A 12,003-nucleotide genomic window follows, 5' to 3' on the forward strand; every position below is an offset into this window, starting at 1 on the left:
CACACTGAACGCTGCGCTTTAAATCCAGCTACTCAGGGAGTTGTGAAAAATGTTTCGAAATATTTTATTTCTCAAAAGAGCCTCCATTTGTAAAGACAACCTCACCAGAAACCATCCTATGAAAGAGCACATTGTCCGTTATGATCGAGAAACCACCTCTTCAAGTTCTGTGACTCCAACAGGCCGCAGTCACGTACAGCCACGCAACTAATGAGCTGAGTCATGAGTGGGGATGGCGAACACATCACCAGCAAAAACGAAGTGCCATAAATAAAGCAAGTCACTTAGCTTGATTTCATCAAACATTTTCTCCGCACCCAGTGTGTGACGGCTATGCAGGGACGGGAAGCCGAAGCCTAAGGTGCTTGCTTCTCAGGGCAGGTAAGAGACACGTGCTCAGAGTTACAGCCAGGAAGACAAGAATAATTAAGTTCTGGCCCGTCATTTAACAATCCAGGAGGCTGGGGCACCTGGGTGGCTCAGTCGGTGGGGCATCTGACTCTTGATCTCAGCTCAGGTCTTGATCTCAAGGTCGTGAGTTCGAGCCCTGCATTAGGGTCCACGCTGGCCATGGAGCCTACTTAAAAAAGAGAAGAAGAGAAAAAGCTAAAAACCCAGAAGGCCTTGACCGGCAACGCCCTCCTCCAGAACCTCGACACCCTGCCAGAGATTCCTGGGGCTGCGGCAGACCCGTGCGCCACATCCCCCAGAGGCTGCTGCCTGGCCTCCTCCAGGCTCTGCATACAAGGGCCTCTTCCCAAGAGAAGACACAGCGCAGGAGGCTGAGGCCAGGCCAGGAGACAGGCAGGTCTTCTCAGACAGCACTGTGGACACACAATGACAGATCACAACCACCCGGACCCTCGCCTCACAGGACTAGTTCCAGAACCACAGAATAAAATGCAATGGCAGCAAGAAGACACCCCCAGGTCAGAGCGGCAGTGGTCTGGCTCTGAGGGCTAAGCTCCCACAGAATGCCTGCTTCTCTCTGCCGATCGCCAGGGAGACCTGCCAAGGGGAGTGTAAGCAGGCAGCCACAGCTGCTGCACCTGGCCTGGAGCTATCCGGGCCCAGCTCCAGCGACACACTCCTCCCTGGGACCTGGAGCCACCTGGCCCAGCATGCCAGCTGCTCAGCACCCCAGCGGCCCCAGCCATGGCCACCCCAGGCTCCTCTGTGGCCTGAGCCGCGTGAAGGAGGCTGTGTGGCCCCCATGGCATGGCAGGAGCCAGGCTGCTTCCTTCCTCTGGAGCCCCGGCTTATCTCAGAGCCGGGCTTCCTGGTTTTCATTGTTTACTATGTAAATTTTTTTTGGTGGGGAGGGGGGCGGGGGGGGGTGGGGAACGACAAGGATGATATGAGACTCATCAAAAGATTTCAATAGCCTAGTAACAGATTACCCTGTTGGCTCTGAAAACGAGATAAAGATTTCCTTGGCTTTAGAAAACTAAACGTGGGGGCGCCTGGGTGGCTCAGTCGGTGAAGCATCTGCCTTCAGCTCAGGTCATGACCCCAGGGTCCTGGGATCGAGTCTGGCATCCGGCTCCCTGCTCAGCAGGAAGTCTGCTTCTCCCTCTCCCTCTGCTCCTTCCCCCACTGGTGTGCTCTCTCTCCCCCTCTCTCAAATAAATAAATAAAACCTTTAAAAGAAAAGAAAGAAAGACGGAAAAGAAAACTAAACATGATGCTATTTGTGACATCTCTAGGACCTAAAAATCTACCTTCGAGAAAGAGAAGTAAAAAATACAAAAATGTATGATGATGAATTATTACTCATATTGCATAGGCTTGAGAGGCTCTATTTATTAAAACAATTTTTTAAGTAATTATTCAGGTAAAGTTAGATTTAAGCGATTCAGAGCTTCACTGACTCCCTCCACCGCACCTGCTGTGTTTTTTTTTTTTTTAAAGATTTTATTTATTTATTCGACAGAGATAGAGACAGCCAGCGAGAGAGGGAACACAAGCAGGGGGAGTGGGAGAGGAAGAAGCAGGCTCATAGCGGAAGAGCCCGATGCAGGACTCGATCCCATAACGCCGGGATCACGCCCTGAGCCGAAGGCAGAGGCTTAACCGCTGTGCCACCCAGGCGCCCCCCTGCTGTGTTTTCATACAATCCCTAATGTGAAGATTAACACTTATTGCAAGATATTCTGCTTTTCCGTGACATTATTATCAGTGTATCAATCTGGCTTATAAATTTAAGTACAGATAAATAAGGTGCACCCATTTTTTAAAATCCAACGTGCACAACAATAGAAAATTTAGTTTTGATGAGGGCTCTTGAATTTTGATTCTAAGAATTAAAGGTTTTCTATAAGGGTTCAACCATCATACTAAGACTTAGTCCCCATAATTATTATTTTCAAAGACTAGATTCCAAGGTGCAACTATACTGGAAAAAAAGATAATATTTACTTCCACGAAAATGTCCATCTCTCCAATCCCTCTTGGCAGCCAGTTGCAATATGGCAGAAAGAGTGGGGTCGGTCACTTCCAAGAGGCCAAATTCGGCTGATAAACAAAGGATGGGCTTCAGAGGTTGCCTCCATCCTCCACAGGCACCCCGGCTGGTAAGGAGGGGTGTCATGCAAGACCAGGGCAAGGAAAGGGAAGGTGTTTTTGGCTCTGGATCTCAGCTGCGCCAGTCAACACCTCCTACACCAAAGGGCCCAGCAGGTGGAAGGTTCTTCTCTGCAGAGCCAAGGCCCACCCAGACTGTACTTGGCACACTCTGTTTCTCAATATCCTCCCCAAGGAATGAGGAAAGTTGATCTTTAAGGGCTTTTAAATTGTCTGAATAAGTAAAATACAACTATTTTCTCTTATTAAAATGGGCAGATGGATTTCTGAGGTCCACTGGCCTGCATGCAGCCCCCGTACCCGCCATAACAGCTAAACTCACTGGGGGCCTCTGGATCTTTTTCCCTCAGGCAAAGCCACCAGTCGCCCTGGCCCGAGTCCCACTGGAGAATGGGAACCTGCATCCTGATCTCCTCCCCGCCCCAACCTGCTCGCAGAGTGGGCAGCAAATGCAAACAGCGCCATATGGTGCTTGGGAGCCAGGCTCCCATCCCTCGCAGCCGCCAAGCTACCAGAAGCACAGCCCCACATACACCCCGCTGCCTGTGGGAGCCAGACAGAGACCACGCTGGTCGGGAACTGGCCCGCTGGCATCCGGAGAGCTGCAGACGGATGACAATGACGACAATGAGCTCACCCGTGGCTCCTCCTCAGGCGGCAGCCCACCAACCACAGAGCCACTTCACTCACCCTTCCAAGCGCTCTACCACCACAACCCTTCAAAGTAGTAACCTTTTTTAGCGTAAAACCACCAGATCCAATTCCTTTGTCTTCTCATCACGAGAATTTAGTAAAAGCAGAAATAATTATGTACGTAGTAAAACTAAACATCAACTAATGTTGAAGCAGGGAATTTTCAAATTCAGCAGTGGAAGAAACTGGATTAACTGAAGGCTGATTTAGGTAATACCAGGGGCAAAGACAAGTGGATATGTGAGTAAGAAGACTGGCAAGGCCAGGCAAACTGGAAAAACCTGCAGCTTAAAGGTAGATCGGAACCTGAGCTCCACGAAGAGACTGGGTTACTTTGTTCACGGCTATACCTCTGGCATCCCAAGTGCCTGACACATAGTAGGTGCTCAAGAAATACTTGTCAAGGGGCGCCTGGGTAGCGCAGTCGTTAAGCGTCTGCCTTCGGCTCAGGGCGTGATCCCGGCGTTCCGGGATCGAGTCCCACATCAGGCTCCTCCGCGATGAGCCTGCTTCTTCCTCTCCCACTCCCCCTGCTTGTGTTCCCTCTCTCGCTGGCTGTCTCTCTATCAAGTAAATAAATAAAAAATCTTAAGAAATACTTGTCAAATGATTGCACAAATAACTGAAAAGAGGTTCAATTTATACCAGGGAAGAAGAGCTACATGAATACAAGATGCTAGCGACCCCTCGGATTAGAGGGCATCTCCTACCTTGGAACCCACCTGGTCTTTCTAACAAAGGTAGTGCTACAGTACTAATGGTGACGGGTCGGATGCTCCGCCTTCCAGCAGAAGTCACCAGAAGCCCTACATTTACTAGCCATAAATGAGGAGGCCAAGCCAGTCCTGGGGGGGAAATACAGAGCTGTAAATGCACAGAAGAGAAAACAAGAAGGAGAAAGGACAGGATGGGCACCAAGGTCAGAGCAGCAGCTACCAGGGGGAGTGCTGACTTGGACGGGCATGAGGAACCTCAGCGTGGGCATCAGAGCCGGTCACCAGGCTGCGCACCAGCTCCTACCGGCTCAGGAGAGAGGACTTCCTGGAATTTTGTGAACCAGCTGACAGCTCATTGGTAGCTTGAAATAAACAATGGTGAAAATATTTATGCCACAGAAATTGGCAAACGCTACGCATTAGGGCTCTTTGCACCGCCCTCCCTCCAAAAACACCAGCTGTTGAAGATTTACCAGCCCGGCCCCACACACACCTTACAGTATATAAACTACGCTCCATAGAAGTAAAACGCTTTGCGGGGGAGGGGGGAGGGGGGAGGGGAAGGGCTTATTTTGAAAAAGGAAAAGGTATTAAGGTAAACAGCAAATTTAATTTTCAACATGTTGTAAGTAAAAAAGGAAAAAATGTTGAACATCTGGAAATCTATTAATGAAATTTACTGTATTAACGGATTGGAGAGGAAAACCATACAACCATCTCAACAGATGCAGGAAAGGCATACAAAATTCTACTGCTAGTCATGAAAAAGTTTATTTTAAAAGCCTCTCAGCAAAGTAGGAAGGTAGCAAGTTGCTTCACTGGATAAAGGGTCTGTACAAAACACCTCTGGTCAGTACCACGAGGCGCTAGTGCCAAGGCCGGGGCAAGGGGAGCGTCTCCGAGCATGGCCACCGCACGGACAGTGCACGAGACGCCCAGCCAGCGAACCAGGGGAGAGTACGAAGATGTGCAGGAAACGGCACTATTTGCAGGATTTGACCCTCTGCTTAGAAAACACAAGACGTGATGACAAGCTGCGCACAGAAGGAGCACGCAAGCCTGAGAGCCTTCCCATACGGCAGGAACCAGCGACCGGAAGCAGCTCCGCACGGCAAGAGCGGCAGTTCTCATCCCTGCACAGGGGGCACACCACTCAGTGATCGATGGGCGACTGGCTAGCCGACTGGAGAAATAGCAGATCTCACCTCAGACTGCATAAAAGCAAATTTTACACAGATTAATAAGCTAAGTGTGGAAAACAGACTATAAAACTGCCAGAAGAAATGAAAAAGGAAAGACTCCTGCAGCAGGAAAATGTTCTCAGATGGGACTCAAAACACAAGTCATAAAGGAAAAGTCCAATAAAGTTTAATATATAAACATCTCTCTTTGGAAAAAAAAATATTAAAATCAAAAGACCAAGGACAACATAGGAGAACACCTGTAGGCCTGTGAGAGGTCCCCGACAAGGGCCTCTGGCATCCCCGTCAGCTGGGGCCCCGACTGCCTCCTCCCGAGGGAGCCCAGCAATCCCAAGGCCCCCACCCCACAGCTCTGGAATGCTCCACACGGGGCACAAGGACACCAGAGTTCCCAGTAAGAAGGCAGGAGAGGATTTGTCTCTGAGAACACAACTCTGAATCATCGATGGCAGTGGGGATGGATCGGAGGAACCTGTCCTCACCCTGAGCTCTCCGGTGTCCTGTCACATTCCATCAGGGGCTTTCTTCTTCAGTCGCCTATTTTGAAATGACAGACTTACAGGACAGCTGAAGCCAGCAGAGAGCTCTGTCGTATCCCTCACCCAGCCTCTCCTGATGTCTGCACCCTACAGAATCACTGATAAATTACAGAAGTAGGAAAGGGACCCAAGCACGCTACGATTAGCCCAAGCACAGCCATGCCTGTGCTCACCAGGTCCCCGACTCAGACCCCTGCACCAGGACCCCATCCAGGAGCCGCACTGCCTTGTGCCATCACGTCCCCTCCAGAAGCTTGTCTTGAAGCACCTGGGCGTGCACGGAGTGCAGGCCAGGTGTTGTGCTGGGTCTGTCTACCGTCTCCTGTGACAATACCATGATTGTGCACCTGGGGCAGAAATACCAGAGACCCAACGTGCCCATGTGCGATCTGGGGTATGTGGAGACGACTGGTCTCATCACAGGGCACGGTAACTTGGGTCGCTTGGGGGAGGTGGTATCTGCTGGCTTTCTCCACTCTAAAGTTACCATTTTTCCCTTTTTAATAAATAAATAACTTGGGGAAGAGATACTTCGAGTCTAGGCCAATATCCTGTTTCTCCTCGAACTTCCACCTGCAGGGTTTAGGCCCGTGCCCGAGCCCCACTCGAACTGACTGTTGCTATGCCGCCTGCCTCACGCTGATGCTCCATGGCCTCCTCCTTTCCACACTGATTAAGTCAGACTCTTCCATTGGGAAGAGCTACCCCTCCGCCCCAGCGTATTTGCTTATTGAATCAACCATTTGTTCTTTTCAGCACAGACTGGCAGGTCATCATTCCAGTCTGCGGATTATAAACCGGTACTATCAGCATGTATTTCCTCGCTCAGCCGGACTCAGCTGTGGCCCTCTGTGCTCCTTCAGGGCGGCCCCTGCACCCCCTGGACACACCCTGCCCTTTCTGAGCACACCCCTCCTTTCCACACCGGCAGCCACGCTTCCTTCCAGGAGCCCTGTGTCTTTCTACTGGAGAAGGGTGCTTGGGCCTGCTTGCGTTGCTGGGCCTTGCCGGGGGACAGAGCTAGGACACACGCATTCACGTGCATCTCTGTGTGTCCGTACCTGCCTACCCCCGTGTGCACATGTTAGACACCACAGGTTTACACGGTGACCCGGGCCCTTCAGCCTTCCTCTTCGCTCCAGGTACCCAGCACAGATTTACTATCTGTTCTGTCCTATGCTCACACGCTGACCTGACCCCTGTGAGAAACAAAGGCACCACTGGACTCCAGCCCCACAGAATCTAGCCAAAATGTGGCTTTCCAAACCCAGGCTAACATTTTTCTTTCACCCCCTCTTCTGTGGCTCTACTGTTGTTTGTCCCACAGTAAGGCTTGTTTCTGTTTGTAGTCCCACGTCCTGGCTGAAGTTAACTTATTTCATTCTGGGGCCTGTGGTTCCAAGAGTCAGGCTGTGCTGACACGTTCCACGCCCCCACACTTGCAGCTGAGTCCACTCCCCCGTCCCTCCCATTCCCCACCCACCCTCGCGGCACCACCTTCAGCTCTGGCTTGTCCTGCCCGTGTTCCTCTGGCACAGCCGCGCGGGAGTCTTCTTAGCAGAGGGCAGCCTACAGGACACTCTGTGGTGCTGTGCTCCACTCGCCTTCTGCTTGCTCTGGAAGTCACCTCGAATCAGTTCACACAGACTGTCCTCCACACAGCACTTTGTGGACAGTCAACACACTTGCATGGATAATTAGGTTATGTCCCTACAGCTGGGGTGCCCCCAAGCTACGCTCCTAGAAGTGGAACTGCGGGGTCAAAGCACTCGGCACACGGCGTTCTGCAGGCTGAACGGCGTTTTTAACATGCCCGATTGTGCGTCATTGATCTCCTCCTCGGACGGAGAAAGAAAAGATCAGATGTTGCAAAGAGTAAACACCTGTGGGGCCCCAACAGCGTACACCACACGCAGGCTGTCATCTAAGAAACCCCAGCAGCCAATGCTCGACATTATGACCGTGACATTCCATCCTGGAAGGAAAAGGTTCACACTACTCAAGAAACTCAGTGCACATCACAGACACCCAGAGAGCAAGCCGCCTCAAGACTCACACGTGGTTTTTACCACCACGATCAGTAACAAGGAAATGCTTTTATCCTAAACCCCATTTCAAAGCCCACACCCACACAAGCACACGCACACACAAAGCCATGTTTGCGGACATTCACAGCAGCATTATTCACAATAGTCAGAACGTGCAACAGTCCAAACATCCAGCCAGGGAAGGGATAAAACAGATCTGCTACCTCTCTGCGGTGCAGGGCCCGTCAGCAACTAACAGAACCAACCACGAGTCCATTCCCCAACACGGGCGAACCCCAGAACCCTTGCAGAGTGAAAGAAGCCTGACACTAGAGACGACACACTGCGTGAGTCCACGTAAGTAAAACATCCAGAAAAGGCAGATCTGTAGACACAGAAAGGTCAGTGGTTGCCAGGCAGGTGGAATGGGAATGAACACAAACACTGGAACATTCTGGGGGTGATGCAGGCATGGTAACGGCTGCACAGCTCAGACATCTGTGAAAATCACTGAACTGTCCCCTTCACAGGGCACCTCTCACGGCAGCCGCTGAACACAAAACAAAACCTCCCTACAGCACCTCGCCCACCTCTGAGCTCCCACGCGCATCCTCCTAGAGCACCCAGCCCACAGCTGGATCCCATGCGCCCTCTGCAGCGCTCCCTCCCACAACCAGCGGGACCGGGAAACACTGGTGGGTTCTCGCACGCCATTGCGCACAGCCCTGCCCTCTCCCCGCTCCTCCACTCACAGTGGGGCTCCGTCCACAGGGGACATCCCGCCTCAAAGTCTGGGTTCACTAAAGGAAGAAACCTCCCTTTCCTACAGCAAGGGCTTTCGGAGAGAACCACCTGAGCTCATCAAACACTCCTCTCCTACCTACCAAGCAAACGGAGGGCTGCTCCACATGGGGGGTTTTAGGGGAGCGGGGCGGGACAAGGGGCACCACACATGGGCTCTCTGCTCCCCACCCTCCAGCTCCCCAGCACCCCCGCCCCGTGTCACATCCTGCCTCACTGCGCAATACCTGCTTTTTCTATGGAAATATCAATCCCCTCACAGTTTCCTCGGAGGAAGAAAATTAAAGGAGAGGAAGCTTCATAGTAAAATGATCAACTGTGTCACTCATTCATGTGCTTGTGGGTGAAAGCCCTGTACGACGTGACACAGAGAAACAGAGAGAGGAAGAAACCAAGAGTAGGAGTGAGGAGAGAGAACTGTAACCCTGATCTGCACTCGGCGATCTGAGCCACATCCGCGGCCGGACACGGAGCCAGCAGTCCGGAGACAGAGCTCTCGTCCCACAGCTTCCGGAAAGCAGTCATCTTCCACAGGGTTTCAGTGTGGTCAAATCTAGGCTGAACTCTATGACCCCAAATTATCGTGGCTCTCGAGTCCCATGATGCATTCCTATGAATTCTGCATCTTCCTGGATTACGATTTTCCAGCCTCAAGTCCCAAACCAGCTTCCACCTGAAGCAACAAGTCTTCAGTTCACTGCGCCTGCCGCTCCCTCCCCAGAAATGTTAATACAAAAAATTATTACGTGAGGTTCTTTAAACGGTTAGATAATTTTTGAATGAAAATGAAGTTTTACGGTATTAACAAAAACAAAAACCCCCTAAAGCAGCCCGCCAAGAACATGGTGTTACAACAGCAGCGTGCTGTCAAACCCGGCGCACACGACTGGCTCAAGAGTGATCCTTCTGTCTGACTGTTATTCTGGGTAGATTCCTGTTCTGAAAAAGAATCTAGACTAATAAACCTCACTTGCACTGACTGATCTCACTCATCGCCAGGATGGGGCAGAGGTGACCCCTCTAACCACGGCTCTGTGGGCTGTGGGCTGTGGCCTGAGCACAGAGCCCCTGAAACCACAGCCCCTGTTGTGACGGACCCCAGGTCAGAGCCCCATGAAGCATCTGCGTGGAGTGTCCGTGCCATCCGTGGCTCTTCAGTGGTGAGCGCCTCGCACAGCACGCTACAGCTCCCCTTCTCTACGTGGGTCACCCCCTTCCTGCCTCGCACAGCCGGAGCCCGGTAAGAGGCAGGCTGCACAAAGCCTTGCCTCCAAAGAGAGGAACCTGTGAAAGTAGGTGCCTGGCAGAACCCATCCCCGAAAGAGAAGACAGGGAGATGAGTGGGCCGCAGGCATGGGGTCAGGACGGGAGCGTGGGCGAGGGGAGCCTGGTACCACAACGGACTCAGCCTGTGCAGATGACGAGAAGCTACCTTACATCCTTGAGTGAATTCCTCTGCTCCAGAAAACCAACTCACTCCACGTGCTTAACACTCAGAAAGTCAGGGAGCTGGTGAATATCCCGTCACCAGCCGAAACCAGAAAGGGAAGGTGAATCTATGCGCACGGCCTGCACGCCAAGGCACAGACGACAACGCACCTCCCAAACTTACCACCTCGGTTTCTAACTCTATCATGTTACAAGAGAGGGCTAATTAAGTATCACCTACCATGGAATTATCTTTAGTCAGCTACGGTAAGCTTCAGACTGTCACACCTGAAAAACAATCCTTGCTCAGTTTAATTCCCAACAACCAAGATAGGGACTAGTGCCCTAAGACCAAGGAATAGAGAAAGGGACCGTCTGGAATCCCCTGGGGCCAGAACCCATGACTCTACCCACCCCCCCCGATCCTCCCCTCCCGCACCTCACCTCCTTCAGCAGAGCTGCCTGGCCCAGACGGAGGTGACAGGACACTCTGCAGGTGTGAGCCTCTGCTGGGTCTTAGTAGCCAAGGGACAAGGCATTGCCTACTTTCAACACAGGACTGCACACAGGTTCTAGGATAAGTATTTGTGCAACAGATGACCAAGTGACCCTTGAAACGCTCAGAATTTATTATTTTACTCCTGCATACGACAGTCTTCTGGAAATGGAACAAAGCTTGGAAATCACCCACCTGACTGGCCTCGTTTTACCTCGAGGAACCTAGGGCAGGATGCTGAAGGGAAGGGCCCCCCAAGTTCAGAGGCAGGGCTGGGATTAGATACCCAGCTTCCTAAATAACATCACTCTCTGGCTTTCGCCTTTCGTCCTGCAGCAGGCACCTTAGCAGCCACCTTCTCTCCGGGTTTTCCATCCGTGAAGCCTCCACCGTTGAATCAGCTATGTTCCACTTCACGTGGTGCTTTTCCGAAACCTCCCAGAATTACTCGCATTCTCATTTTTGTCCCAATGTAGCGATAACCATTACTTCTCTGTTACCACTTACGAGAACGCTTCTCAGCTGTGTGTTGCCCTAAGGGGTTCCAATGGCGGCAGCAGGACACAGCCGCTCCTGTAGGTTGGGGACTCCCTGTTTTCAACAGACTAAATTACAATAGTGTACTTCAGGGTTTTAGAACAACTTCGAATGTTTTGTAAATGTTTCTACTCTACAAAGAAAAGCACAAAAATCTGGAGATAACATAGACATACGGGGCATAAATAGATGACTGATTCAGCAAGCACGGCAGGAGCAGGGAGGGGCAGTGTGGGGAGCCAGACGAACGGAGCCTTGTCGGCTCTGCCATTTACTACCTGCATAGAAAGTAAGAGAACGTTAGTCATTCGCTCCACAGCCAGGATAACTGCCTGCTCTTCCCCACGCACTGTTCTGAGCCCTGAGGATGGACGCAGAGCCAGAGCCCCACCTCCCTGAGGCTTCTGCTCGCTCAGAGAGCAGGGGAGGGTCTCGGAGAGCAAGATAAACTGAAGGGACAGCAGGACACATGTTGGGTGAGGAGGTGAGGGTGCAGGGGATGCAGCCCAGGAGACACCTGGGGGCGAGGCCCCAGGGCTGGAGGGGTGACGGGGACAGCAGGCTCTGAGAGGACTCTGAGATGGGGGAAGTGGCAGGGCTCTGGGCAGGAGAGTGATGGATCCACCCTCCCCACAGAGGGCTCCGATCTGGCTGCGGGTCAGGAACAGGCGGAAGGAGACCCAGGGGAGGAGGCTACCAAGAGAGGCAGGTAGGAGTGTCCGAGTGGTCCGAGGGTGCTGAGGGCGCCTCACAAGGGGGACCTCCTCAGAGCTGCAGGAGCAGCTGGCCAGATGAAACTGGCTCCACCATGCCCGACACACACTAAGAGCTTACTGAATGTCAGCCACACGTTACCCAGCGCTCCCAGAACCTACAGAACCTCTTACATCCAAGCCGCATCTGAAAAACAGGGCTGATAAGCTCAGGAGGAATGACTGACCCAAGTACAAGGACTCCCAGTTCCCGCCAGTTCTGCCGCAC

General features: G+C 52.1%; 1 protein-coding gene across 2 annotated transcripts in view; it reads right to left on the reverse strand.

Moving 5' to 3' along the window:
• The window catches only part of ADARB1 (adenosine deaminase RNA specific B1), a 129,337-nt gene extending 118,026 nt beyond the window's left edge, over positions 1–11,311 (reverse strand). Inside the window, exons 1-2 of one of the 2 annotated variants that reach the window (XM_034654512.1) lie at positions 10,434–11,311; positions 10,231–10,277 (exon numbers count right to left, since the gene is read on the reverse strand). The gene's annotated coding sequence lies outside the window, so the exon portion shown is untranslated. Of the gene's footprint in view, positions 1–317; positions 566–10,230; positions 10,278–10,433 lie in introns of those variants that run through there. The other variant, XM_002919060.4, reaches the window with a different exon arrangement.
• Between the last annotated feature and the right edge of the window lie 692 nt (positions 11,312–12,003).

The sequence above is a fragment of the Ailuropoda melanoleuca genome, chromosome 1 (genome assembly GCF_002007445.2).
Source record: "Ailuropoda melanoleuca isolate Jingjing chromosome 1, ASM200744v2, whole genome shotgun sequence".
NCBI classification, from domain to species: Eukaryota; Metazoa; Chordata; class Mammalia; order Carnivora; family Ursidae; genus Ailuropoda; species Ailuropoda melanoleuca.